This window comes from Culex quinquefasciatus, chromosome 2, assembly GCF_015732765.1.
Source record: "Culex quinquefasciatus strain JHB chromosome 2, VPISU_Cqui_1.0_pri_paternal, whole genome shotgun sequence".
NCBI lineage: Eukaryota > Metazoa > Arthropoda > Insecta > Diptera > Culicidae > Culex > Culex quinquefasciatus.
In genome coordinates, this window is record NC_051862.1 from 98025284 (window position 1) to 98039593 (window position 14310).

At 35.7% G+C, this 14310-nt stretch overlaps 1 protein-coding gene across 4 annotated transcripts in view; it reads right to left on the bottom strand.

The window, feature by feature from the left end:
• LOC6044622 overlaps positions 1-13702 on the bottom strand; it is a 226162-nt gene extending 212460 nt beyond the window's left edge. The window contains exons 1-2 of one of the 4 annotated variants that reach the window (XM_038254067.1): positions 13228-13702; positions 12182-12424 (exon numbers count right to left, since the gene is read on the bottom strand). The gene's annotated coding sequence lies outside the window, so the exon portion shown is untranslated. Of the gene's footprint in view, positions 1-12181; positions 12506-13048 lie in introns of all 4 variants that reach the window. The other 3 variants (XM_038254066.1, XM_038254065.1, XM_038254064.1) reach the window with 3 other exon arrangements.
• Between the last annotated feature and the right edge of the window lie 608 nt (positions 13703-14310).

Sequence of the window (14310 nt, forward strand, 5' to 3'; positions counted from 1 at the left end):
GTAGTTTTGAAGTTACTAAAAATCTGGGTGCAAAAGCTCTGGTTGATGTGCACCGTTAAATGTTATTTAAAAGGCAATCAACTATTCAAAATTTACAAAATGGGGTCAAACAAAAAAAACAAACCATCCACTTTTACGACCCCTGAGTCTTTTGTGGTCTCTATTGCAAGTTTCTGCTCGAACCCAGGAATCCAAAGGCTTGAATGGGGAGAGCACCCAAACAACAAAATGGGGTCGTAGAACTCGAATTCGTTGTTAAAACAAGAAAATGGAAAAAAAGAAATAATTTTATCGTGATTCGATTATATAAAGTCCCATACAAACATTAGGATAACCGAGTCTGGACTGTAAAGCAATCAATACTTGAGAGATTCTAAAATCAAAATTTGTTTAAAATTTTAAGCAAACTTTTCAAAGTTCGTTTTCCAAACAATTTGCAGCAATCCCTGTGCGCTGTTAAAATTTTCGTACAAGAAGTCAACACTTGCTTTTGCTCATGCGAAAAACTTCCCAACAAGACATAACTGTTCAAAATGTTCCCAAGATGTTCCCAACCCCCACCCAACCACAATCTTCCTGCCTCCAGTACTAGTCAATGACGTCCCAAACTGGACTCTCTGCTGCAGTCCGAGCCAAGCCGGTCGGAACGTTCAGCCTCGTCCGTCATCCCTAACTTTCCCATGTGAGGACTTGTGTGTGTCTTGTTGTGGGCTGGGCCCAATTTCGATGTCCTAGGAAGCATGTTGTTTTCGAAGCAAACAACATTTTTGTAGTTGGTTGGGAGAGAGAGAGCATGTAAAATTGATCACATTCCCGAGCTTTGGCAGGATAGTTTGAGGCTTTTCTGTACGGGTCGTCGGTCGTTGCCGGAAGGGCAAAAGTCACTCATGTGGATTAGAGCCGGGTGTTTATAGTTTGTATCCGATAATTGTATAATGTATTTATACGAGAGAGCGCTCAGCCGGTAACATAATCAGGCCTAATTGATGCAAAAACAGCAGATACCATCGAATAAATACCGGTAAATCAATACGGAGTTTAATTAAATCTAAATCACCTCCCACCCGTGGCCGGAGCAGCAGGAACGAATCTGGGAAGGCTGTTGGCTTCAAACAAAACACAATACAGTGAATTAGAGCGTAAGTGTTGAGCAAATAGAATGTGCCTAAATTAAGAGCATTCGAAATTTATGTTGACTTTTTGCACTCGTCAGCATAACGAATGTGTGTATGCAACATTCATGTAGATTAAATTTTGGTTGCTTGTCCAAATTTAAATAAATTTAAATAATTTCGTTACGTTTTCTACACCCACCTGTATGATGAAACCTCTTTTAACCAACACTAATTTCGTTGTTTCAGATCTCTCCTATGTGGGCTGGCCTCTTTAATTTTTGTAGTACATTTTCAGATGTTCTCGAATGTACTGCAATTATTAATATTGACAAGAAAAGTGCTTGGGGCGTAATCTAACCACAAGACTTTCCAGCATACTTTCATCGGACTGGTTGCGTTTGTGTTAGATTAGATTAGATTAGATTAGATCACAAATTTGTGTAGCAAACATTTCAACAAAACATTGTGGAGGTACTTAAACATTTAAAATCTCAAACTAAAAGTTAAATTTATGTATTACGCATTTGAAGGTTGGTTAACTTCATCATATTATCCAAAATAGAAAAGGTATGATAAACTAGTTCGTGTCAAACAAGACCAAAATGACCTTGATTTGTTTAAAAACTTGCAAAATGATCAAACAGTTTTGTGCAAAATAAGTTATTATTTCGTCGTGATCATGCTTTCTTTTTGCACGTCCAAATTGAGTTAAGAACGCCATTTGGTGCAGCTCTCAATGCCTCACCTTTTTACCTTCACAGATTTTCAAAATTCTTAGATATTCAAAACAAACCTCCTTGCTTTGTTTTCACACTTCATTTGTATGATGTTATGATCTGATTAGGTTTTATCGACTCTCCTTGTTTTTTTGTTTTTTTTGTGACAGATTTGAGGGAAGTGCCGTAATTCCACCAGATACTAACAGTTTCAAAATATTAATATTTTTTGTCACCCAACACAGTTTTTTAAGCACAGCTACTGAAAACTTTTCAATATTTCAAGCTTTTCCACCTAAACAAAAAGTTATACCGATAGTTGAAATGAAAACTATTCCAGCCAATATTTGCGATGGTGCTGCCAACCAGCCAGAATGAGTTTTCAGAGTTCAGAGCACGTGGTTCCTGCAACCAACTCATGCCAACTTATCGAGCAGAAACACTAACTAACCAGGACCAGGACCAGCAGCATCCGCATCCATCCATGCTGTTGATGACGATGACGATGGATGGGACGTGCTGTAGCACCTCAACGAACGGCTGACAACAAAATTCAGCGTAGTTTGATGCGTACGATGCCAAAAGCCACTTGATGTGCGGCACAGGTTTGGGGGAGCGTCCATAAAGGTGGAACTTTGGTTGCATTGTTTTGCCAATATTGCCCATAGTTTCACAAAATAATAAGCGTGACAAAGTAACTCTTGGGTAAGCACAACTTAACGTGAAACAAGTTGACTTTCCAGAAGATTTAATTTAGAAAAAGAATCAAACAGTGAAGTATAAGTAAATTACAATAATTTTAATTTTTATTGATTTTTTTTTTCAACATCATAATGAAAAACAATCAAAACTTTAAAACTAAGTTTTTTATTTTATTTTTTTAGCTGGAACCAATAATCTACCTTTGTAACGTCATGCTAGAACGGTCCTTTAAGGATTACGATGCAAAAAAAAATCTGCCTTGTACACTTTCTAAACTCAGCAACATATTACAACTACGCAAAGTTTCGATGAGTTTACACTTTTCCCCCAGCGAGAGGCTATGCAAATATGGTGCAGCATTTGTGCATCCTGAAGAGTATAATTACAAAACTTTTGAACTTCCGTTCGCAATAGTAAACTGTGATCATGCTATGAACGCTCGACAATGCGTTCATTATTTGAAGAAGAGAAAGGATATCGTTTACAGAATTTCGTACGAAATTGGGTCGGTTCCATTGCCCTGTTGGTGGTCGTTTTGACTGTGATGAAATCCTCTCTTCCTTTGTTTAACGGACAGACAGATAGGGTGGGTCGGTTTAATTAATCACGAAAGCGCCCAATTTACACTTGTTGCCCTGAAGTACACCCTCAACAGGTGTGGAAAGCGTTGAATTTGGCCACCTGGGTTTTAATTGAATGCTTTGGAACTCAATTGAAATGCGAAACCATTCAATGGGGGACGTTTTGGGAATTTTGGAGCGATTTGGTTTCCCTACTCATAACAAAACGATTGAAGTGGGTTACAGACAGATCGAGCCATTATTTAATGTTCATTCAGTTTCAAAATGGAAATGCCACGTCAAGTCTTTTGTTTGCTTTTCATTAAATTTTCGGTCCACGCATATCTAAATCTAATTCACACCAGCACATGAAACATCATTTCAATAGTTTACCAATTAAACAATATCCACCGCAAAATTGGACACGTGCCCAAAAACACCGGCAAAACAGTTATGTTCATTAATGGAAAAACACATAATCACACTCAAAAACGAAACCAGCACAAGTCCCAAGGCAATATTTAGCAGCAAATTTAATCTACAAAGTTGGGGCAACCCCGAGGGCGTTCCTTTCACCTATAAATAAAGCAAACAACTTCAAGCTTGGCAAAATCATTGCAATAGGAGCCGCGTGCGCTCGGCATGGTCGTGCCCTTGCCCACATTGATACAGAAAATACAATTTTGCACAGTTGCCGGCCCTGGAACAGCCCACTCGGAGAAAATTACCACCCTCGCAATTGCATCGTGCGGGCACCAAGTTGCGGGGAATGCGAAACAGCATGATTTCAAAACGAGTAGACCAAATTAAAGGTTTGTCGCGTTTGTTCGAAAGGAGTTATTGTCCCAAAATTATTTGGTGTTCGTTTTTATGAAGGGAAGTAAAATACAATAATTTAAAAAAAACGCTTTTCTAATTTTGTGATAATAGGAGTTTACGAGTAATTTTAGATTTTTTTTCAAAATATCACTAATAACATTTAAACAGCTTAAGGCCGTTGTCGAAATTTATGTCCCTCGTCATCAAAATATTTTTAATCGATCCCAAACATGCTAAATACGGTTTTAAACGCTGGCAAATGCATTTCAGTTCATTAGACTTCTTTTTCCATTAAACTGTTTTAGTTTGTTGAAAAAATATTGTTTTAAGCCCCCTGATTTTTCGGGCCGATTTCGAAGGGGGGAAGGCGAAAAATATGTGCAATTACTTAAAATACCCTTATGGGTCCATCACACGCGAACATTTTTTGCTTCGACTTTTTTACGGAAATTGTCATAACTCTGAATAGAAAACAATTTGAGTCCCACTTTTTGTATTTGGCTTTTTGAAGAAACTATTGAAACAATCAGATCAGTTTAGATCTAGCAAACTTTGCATAACATTTCTACAGAACCTAATACAAAAAGTAGGACTCTAACTGTTTTCCATTCAGAGTTATGACAATTTCCAAAAAAAAGTCGAAGCAAAAAATGTTCGCGTGTAGCGGACCCTTAAGGGGTTACATACATGTAAATCGGCAAAAATGTCACAGGTGGGTTTGAGCACACACTTGAACTCTTTTTAAAATCTGTTTTCAGGGCATTAAAATATTACTTTTCACCTATTAACAAAACAAATTTGAAGGCATTTGGTTGTAGCTTTGCCGAGATATAGCTATTTGAAGTTAGCAGTTTCAAAAAACGGGTGCCACGATATCTCAACATTGCTTCGACCAAATCGGCTCAAAATTTTGGTGAAGACTCGTTAAACGTTAAATTTTGGTGAAGACTCGTTAAAACGGTCTCGTGTGCATGACGAAGGCCGATTTTCAAAAAGTTTATTTAAAAAAAAGATAAAAATATTTTTCTGTTTTTCATATCAAAAATCGGCAGTTTTTGATTTTTGTATTTTTTGAAAATTCAAAATTTCAAAATCGGGCTTCGTCATGCACACGGAATATGTCTTGGAAGTCTTCACCCAAAATTTCAGCCAATTTGGTCCGTCCTATCTCGAGATATCGTGGCACCCGTAAATTAACTTGGTGTTCAGAGAAAAACGCTCAGAAAATTAGACAGTTCGCATTGCGCATGGCAAAACTCTGAGCTTAAATCGTCTCTAACTCAGTTTAATCATGAAATACCTTCATGAAACTTTCAGGAGTGTTTGAAAATCATCTTTTAAGTTTATTTAATAAATTTTCAGTACTATGAAATTTTGTGATTTTCTACATGTATGTAACCCCTTAAAAAAGTTCAAACAAAGACTTTATGCCATAGAACTTTTTAAAAAAACTGAATAGTGAAATTCAAGGAATTGAAAAACTCCAAAACAATAGTAGATCGAAAGAAATCATTGAAACATTGTAGTTATGTAGTTAATAGTTAAAACAATAGTAGATCGAAAAAAATCATTGAAACATTGTAGTTAAAAAAAAGGTTAAAAAAAGCAAAATAAGAGTTCCATACGTTAATTTACTTTGAAAGAATAGTAAAAATAGGCTTGAAAAAAAACTTTTTTTGCATCAAAATCTCCATTAATTGTTTAATATATTTTTTAAATACCTTTTTGCTTCTCAATTTTAACAGCCGGCCGTAGAGGTCTTAATTTCAAATATAAAATAAATTTATGCACGATATATTTTTTCGAGAACATTCAGAATAAAAAATCCGACAAGTCTGATATTGAGCTATAGAGAAGTATGGTCAAAAAATCTGCCGCCGAGTTACAAATTTTTGAAAAAATAGTGATTTTTGGAAAAAAAATCGAATTTTTTTACCATAAAAGAATTTAACCTCAATTTTTTATGTAAAATTAAATTTGCAATCGAAAAGTACTTAACAGATTTTTCAATAAAGGGCTCCGATTTCAAGATATAGCCAACAAAAGTATAATTTTAACGAAATACTTGCAGTTTTCCGTTTTTCAAAAATAGTGGCCATGAGTGACCATTTTTAAAAATATTTTGCTATGAAATTGTCTAAGAGAAATTGAAGATTGGACCTCTGGTTGCTGAGATACAGTGGCTTAAAGAAAAAGAAACATGAAAATTGAAGTTTTCTAAGCACCCAAACAACCCATCAAAATCTAATGTCGATATCTCAGCAACTAATGGTCCGATTTTCAATGTTAAAACACGAAAAATTCTTGAAATTTTCCAATCTTTTCGAAAACAATACTTAGATTTTTTTTGAATCAAGACTAACATTTCAAAAGGGCGTAATATTGAATGTTTGGCCCTTTGGAAAAATCAAACTTTTGGTGGCTATATCTTGAAAACGGAGCCCTTTATCAAAAAATCTGTAAAGTACTTTTCGATTGCAAATTAAATTTTACATATAAAAATTGGCGTCAAATTCTTTTATGGTATAAAATTTCGATTTTTCAAAAAATCACTATTTTTTAAAAAAAATCGTAACTCGCCGGCAGATTTTTTGACCATGCTTCTCTATAGCTCAAAAGTTGCGGGTTTTTGTCCCCTAATCTGTCCCCTTGTCTCGAAAATCAAAAACTACGTATTTTTGAAAATTGAGTTTTTGTGAAAAAAATGTTAATTAAAAAACGGCAAATATTTTTTTTTCATGTACCTATTTTTTTCAATAGTCCTCAACAATACCTACAACTTTGATCAGAAAATTAACTCAAAAGATGCAGCTGTTTGAATATTTACGTACCATTTTTGCATGGACAGCTGCCGAAATTGTATGGAAACTTGTATGGGTGAATCAATGTCACAAAAAAGCTTCTTTGGTCATTGGGAAGACGCCACAAAGTTTGAGCCAAATAAAAAAAAAATACAAAAAATAAAAATGGTCGAAATCGGCCGATTTCGTAGAAAATTGCTCAACTCTTAAAAATTTAAGAAAGATCTTAAGTTGGAAGTGTCAACAATGTGATTTTGCAATGTTTAAAAAAATGTATTTTTTCTGGGGTCAACTTTGGCGGTGTTTCTTATTAACATTACCTGTATATTATTTGAAAATAAATATGCAGTAGTTTTTGCAGTGTACCACACTAAGCCTCTAAGCATTTGTTTACTATTTCAATGATAATGGTATTATTCTATAGTAGAAAATGGGAAAAACAAAAGTGAAAAATTGACAGTGAAAACAATTTTTTTGAAACTAAATTTGTGTGATCACGCCTTCCGTCAGAAAGAGATGTAAATGTTGGCATCTGTCTAACCTTGAGGTTATTTCATTGGCTCAGTCCAGGTCGTTTCCCTGGGTCCTGTTTCTGAAGGGTCGCTGGTAGGCAGTTAGACTCACAATCCAAAGATCGAAGATTATGTGTAAAAAGGTAGCGTCTTTTTATTACGTAACACAAAAAAAAACGGATTTTTAGACCCCATTCTCTACTCGTAACAAAATTAGCATACAAATTAAAAAAAGGTTTGGAGCGTTACACGGAAATAAGTAATGATTAAGTAACTTATGAAATTAATCATTTTAGCCCAGTAATTAAGTAGCAAATAAAAAATGGCAAACTGGCAAGTAATAAAGGCTTAACCTTGGCTTGAGCTTCACAAATTAGTTGGAATTCGACTTATGACGAGAAGGCATGAGCACAGTTAAATTTAATGCAAATGACGTTTTTTTAGCCACAACCACAACTTAACAGCTGCATTTAATTAGTAATAGGAAAAAGACGAAACCTACATATTTCAAGGATATCCTAAAGCTTCCGTCCCTAACAATGAAATGTACAATTCGTCGCCGTCGTGCTAACTTTTAGTACGTGCATTGCGGGCCAGATTGAGTTAAGAACGCCATTTTGTGCAGCTCACAATGCCTCATCTTTAGACCTTCACAGATCCCCAAAATTCGGTTTCAATCCTGAGATAGTCATTAGAAACTAAAAAGCTCCGAAATTTTTAGTCACATTTCATATGAAAGAAGTTCCAATCTTGTCGTGCTATCTTGATGTAAGTGCGACAATAAGGATTTTAGGTCAGAACGCGTTTGATACAGATACGAGCTCGATAAAAAAAAACGTAAACCAAACAAAATGTGTTTTTTTATTGTTTACATCGCAAGCTCTCGTTTTTGTTTATTCAAGGTCAAACATTAAAACGCGTTTTTCTCGGAACGTCAAAAAGCGACGTACGACATGATAGCACGACGGCGTCGAACTGACGGTTGCAACGGCATTTCTCTGAACCGGAAGGGCCATTCCCAAGACACACAAACACACACACACATCACATACAGAAAGCGGAAACGACACGCCAAACAAGCAGCAGCAGGCTTTGGCGAAATTAAAATAAATCGATAAACGTCGGACCAGAATCATGATAAAATGCATCTCATTCGGACGGTAGCAGCATATGGAGCGAGAATTCAAACTCTTTGCTGCGTTGTTTTCTGTCATGTGACGGGTTTTTCGCAATCAGACGGTACACTTTTCCATTTGTCACGGCCGCGCACCAGACTAGGCTGTGTGTATATCCTGCTTAAGTAGATATTTTATGTACATACATTACCATAAATTTTGCCTCCAATTCAATGGAAATCTAAACGCAATAAAAATCGAATTGCTATTGTAGAGCACAGAGGGTTTCAGTTGCTTGGAAAAGGATGAGTTAGAAATAAGATTTGAGTGTGAATGTCAATTTGTCATTTTCCACACATTTTTTGCGTTAATTTTTGTTGCCAATTTTTTCTTTTATTATTTTAATGTACCACCCCTTTGCAACACGTCTGACCAGACTTGTTCAACCGGGTGATTTTCCCAGATGGTTCCTGTCGTATCGTGCAATGCACGAAAGCAGAACAAATTTTCCGAATGTTTGTGACGTATGTAACACTTTTTACCAAACCCTCCACCCTTCCTTTCACTGACGCTCCATCCACTCTGTCACACTACTGGTGCTGCTGGCTGAGCCACAATCAATAACCCAGTGCCATACTTTGCCGTTCATCGCCGTTTGTTACTTGAGACAAATATGACTCGACATAAATTTTCCACCAAATTAACTACTGTACTGTGTGTGTGTGTGTTTTTTCACCGAGGATACTAACAATGCCATTGTGTGAGTGTGAGGAAACTTTTTTCCTCTCCATTGTTTCTTTTGCTGATTCATGACAGTAGATGTACTACATCCGGTTTGTGTGTACGTGTGTGCGTTTGTGTGAAACAATGTGGAACAAGAACGAATGTAAAACCAGAAAATACGGAATTGAAAATGGAAATTCATGCACGGTTCATATTTGTGATGATACTTGCAAGTTCCGTAATGACATGTTTGCACATTGTGCCATGATAATTTGCCGCAAGGTTGGGTAAATTGACAATCAAAAATTCAAATCCCTTCCACTAGTTCAACGCTTAAAGGTTCTTTCACTTTCAGCTCTTTCAATTCGCACCGAAAAGAGAGCAAAAAAATCAATGGTTCCGATACCATAAATTCCTGGATGTTCACGCGGTTCAGTGTGCACTCACCCGGGCTAGCCACAATGTTATAAAATATACTTTATCTGGTTCCATAAATTGCACTCAAGGATTATTACACTGCGCTTGGATATTTTCTGTGGGTTTTTTTTTTTATTTTCGCATCCTACCACTATCACCCCACCAGCATCCAACTCCAATGCTGCATGTGTTTTGTGGTGGGGTTTGGTTGATGAATGCCGGGTTAGACTGATTGTTTGTGGGAACGTAATTTCAACCAAAATTGAGATAGTAATGATGAGTTGGTAATGCAATCATTACTGCACATGATAATTTCATTCATGCAGATCTCGTTTGTCTTTCGTGATTTTTTTTTTTTGTATAAATGCATAATCCAAACTGTTTAAACGTTGCTTGGATTTCATTTTTAGTTAAAGTCGTTTTCATCCAATTAAGCTTTTCTCAAAATTTATAGTTTAACTACATCTACGATGCCATGCATTTTTTTTCAGATTTTTTTTTCCAATAGTTCTTCAAAAAAAAAAGTTCCGTCTGAAATTGTTACAATAAAATCCGGGGTAACTTTGATGATAGTCACTGTTTTTCTAAAAAAATCAGCAACGTGTACAAATTGAATAAATTATTCTTAATAGACCAATAGTAAGGTTGCTCTTGTGCTTTATTTGAATAATTCACATTTAGGTGTTTGTTTTATTTAATTCATTAAATGAACACAAATTTGAAGGTGAAGTGAACAAAAAGTTAAAAATATACTTATGCGTTTTTTTTTTTTTGTTTCGTCGTTCGTGTCTGTCGCGGGTGACGATGAACGGCCATGATCAACGACGACCAACTTTATCAAAACATTCATTCGTAAAATCGCGATAACTCGTGATGATTACAAGCAAAGCCCTTATGTTTCATACAACAAATTTTTTGTTAGTGTCTGCTCTACAACTTTGTAAAACATTGTTACACTCTTAAAAATAACCCTGCGAAGCTAGAAAAACACGAAAAACACGAGTTTTTAAACTATTTAGTATTTTGTTTTCGATGACAAACACATTTTTTCGAAATTTAATACGTTATCGCCGGATTTGATCCATTTTTTTTTTTAAAGTCCTTATGACACCAAATTTCTATCTCACAACCTTTTCAGGCTGCAAATTATTGAAAAACACCTCTTTTTTCACATGTTCAAAAATTGAAGGGGTCTCCTCCGTCTCAAGATATCAAACAACGGACCTCGGATTCGTGATCAGGAGCAACCCCTAAGGACAAAGTTTCACCCAAATCAAAGAGGCATTTTTTCCCGGTTATTCAACAAATATTTTTAAAATCAAATGTATTGAATGCATGAGAAATCATGTTCTGACATTCCAGTGCTGACGAAGTCCGAACAGATTTTGGCATATAAAAAATATATCCCAAGGCTAAAGGGTTATGTTTATGACAAATTGTTAAAATAAACAGATTTTTATAAAAAGAGACTAGGGCGTCCAATTTCCTGTCCCGGGAATTTCAGGGACGTTTTGGAACATTTTTTTTTAAATTTACAAACAAGTTTATGAAAAAACTCAATTTTATTCCAGTAAATTCAATTTACTGTTCTTGTTGAATTAATCAGTTTGTCTGAAAATTTCATATCACGGTAAATTTTAGATAAGAAGGGTTATGTTTATGACAAATTGTTAAAATAAACAGATTTTCATAAAAAAAGACTTGAAAAAAAAATCCAGGAAAGTGCCTGAAAAAAAATCCAGGGAATTTCTGGGATTTCCCGGAAATATTTATTTCCCGTTTCCCGGATTTTTTTTAAATTTGCTGGGAATTCCTAAAATTTAAGCAAAAGCATACTTTTTCTTAACGTTTTTGAACATTTTTTTTAATTTACAAAAAAGTTTATGAAAAAACTCAATTTTATTTCAGTAAATTCAATTTACTGTTCTTGTTGAATTAATCAGTTTGTCTGAAAATTTCATATCACGGTAAATTTTAGATTATATTGGTTTCTGATGCTGTCACAACTGGTTGTAGATCTTGTTTATTTGTTAAGCAACAAAAAATATGATATTATTGAATGAAAATAAACTTTAACGCTGGTTAGTTCTCAAAACAAAAAATGTTGTTATATCATTTGAAAATAAGGTATCTTTTTCCATCAAGATCAAAAAAATGTTTTTTTTTCCGTTTTTGTTCACCATGGATGAAAATTGAAAAAATATTATAAGATGTCTCAAAGAATTTGATTAATTTGTTAAAAGTGATTGTGGTTTGGTTGAGCGTTTTAGCAGAATGCATTACTGTGAATACAAAGAGACGAGTTGTTCCGATTTAGTGACCAAATACATGAAATTTCGACCTAATATTTCACTCAATGGGTGTTTTTCGAAATTGCAAAAAATGCTGTATGGAATTCGTTGCAAAACTTGATTTTTTCAGCACTCGTCGTATTTATCCAACTCGGTGAACCTCGTTGGATAAATGTACGACTCGTGCTGAAAAAATCCTCTTTTTGCAACTTGTTGCATAAACTACTATTATCGAACAGACATCAAGAAGGCTAATTATTGTAAACCTGTTTTTCCCCAAAAACAGCCTATTCAAATCTACCCATGAAGTGGTGTTCTTACGACGATAATCACACCAATTTTTACAACTATAAAACTCATCTCCATGAACATTACGAAAACAACATAAACGTTTTTTCAACAATATTTACCTGATTAACGGTCTGTTAAAAAGTCAGCAAGTAACTCGCTTATTTGTAATCAAAATAAACCACACACATTAACGAAACTACTACACTCGCTTATTTGCTTTTCCATACACTTTTCCCGATGTTTTTCCGCATATCTTTTTTTTTCCTTCTTCACACTCAAACTCGTTCAAACAAGAGCGGGAGAGCGTTGGAAACAAAGTTTGACCAACATTCACATACACACACACGCAACCGATTTTTAAACTGAAAAGCAATATCGCGCGCGTTTATTCAAAGTTTTATTTTTGGAACCCCACCACCGACGACGACGATCACCATCACCAGCTGAACACATCGATAGAGTTGCAAGAGGTAAATAGCGCCGCGGAGAACGAAAAACGAGAGCAAATCAAACACTTGTTCATAAAGTTTTGCGTGTCGTGCAGGAATTGGCTATTGAGCAGTTCTCTAGAGTGAAACGCATCTTTTTAATTTTATTTTTTTGACGTAGGACTACGTCTACTTTTGATAAACTTTGGATGTTTCATCGTCAAACCAAATAGTTTACTGTTTCTCAGACAAAATAAACATAAACAATTATTTTTCTTATAGTTAGTTAGAAGGAATAAAGAAAATCAATATACTATAGCATCCCTATCCAATTCAAACTCTGATAGATAAGTTACACAACAACAATTAAGAAAAAAATTGTTAATTTTGGATGTTATTCCGGACTTTTTGATTAAAAAAAATGTTTTTTGCTTGAAAAAAGCTTTTTACATAGAAAAGAATTTCATAACCCCAGAGAACAACTCAATTTTTTTTCCTCCGCACACACTTCCATCAAACATCACACACTCTTGCACGGGGAGCACGTCCGTCGTTTACCGATTTTGACGAGTTGAAATGCCGAAAGATTTTTCCTGCACTTGCAACGACGCTCAAAAAACTACTCCATTCATAATTTAATCACCCACTCACTCAGTCGGAGAGTTGCACACCAGTTGCACTCTTCTGGCTCCCTTCGGGGCACGTGCACCCAACAAATCTGGAAGTCTGAATCTCACCAGCCGAGAGTGACACTCACTCCCAAGTTGGCACCCCGAAAAGCACGGAAATTTTTGCTTGATTTATTCACTTCACCACCACCGTTGCCTGAACGCGTGTAAGAAAAACTTTGTTCAACACGTTTCTGCACGCGCAAACCTGGGGGCCATTCTACAGCATTTTTCAGACACACAGCTTTTCCACAAAATCCAGCGAAAACTTGGACGACCGTCGGTGGCGAAAAATCCGTTTTCTCGTTTGTCTCCTCTTTTTTTTGCCCAAACTTTTCCCGATCTCGATTGGGCAATCACCCTGAAGGACACAGATTCTGCCAATGTTGCCACTATGACAACAAATCCAGCCGATTCAGTTACGAGACGAAAAAAAACAACGAGAAACCCCTTTTGGCTACAATCTGTACACGAGTTTTCCCGCCCGCTTGGCGGAGAAGAAAAATAAATCCGAACCGAGGTCAATCCGCGGTAAATCCCCGAGGAAAACTATTGGCTGGCGCGATGGCCTAGAGTGCGATCCACTCCCGGTGGGTAGAATTATGAAAAATACAAATCTCACGCCTCATGTGTGAGTGTATGTTCGTCTTAAAAGAACATCACTGAATTCACCTGTGGGCAAGAATGAACCTTGCTTACATTTTGGTTGGATTTTAACTGCGAAATAATCAACATCGTTTTCTATCAAACTGATAGATCAAAAACAAAACAAAAAAACTATTTTTATTCAAATAAACAGCATGGTACTTTGAGAACGATAGTACACCCACAATAGCGAGTCGAGACGAGTCCGTCAAAATTTATTGAGGGCACAGTGCTAAACTCGAAAAAATAATGCTACCAGTGCACACCATCAAAACAAATGTGTTCGACGGAATTGATATTTAGATAATATCCTGAAAATAAATAAAATTGTAAATTTTTAAATAACTTTTCAGAATCGAGTTTTACAGCTTACCTCCAACACTGATTTTATTTGTTATCGAAAACAAATCATGGTTTCCATTTAAGGACGTACAGATGAACAACCCAAGTAACCATCCAGCACTAAATAACAGTCACTGTTCGGCCCTTAATGCGCTTTCACAGCTA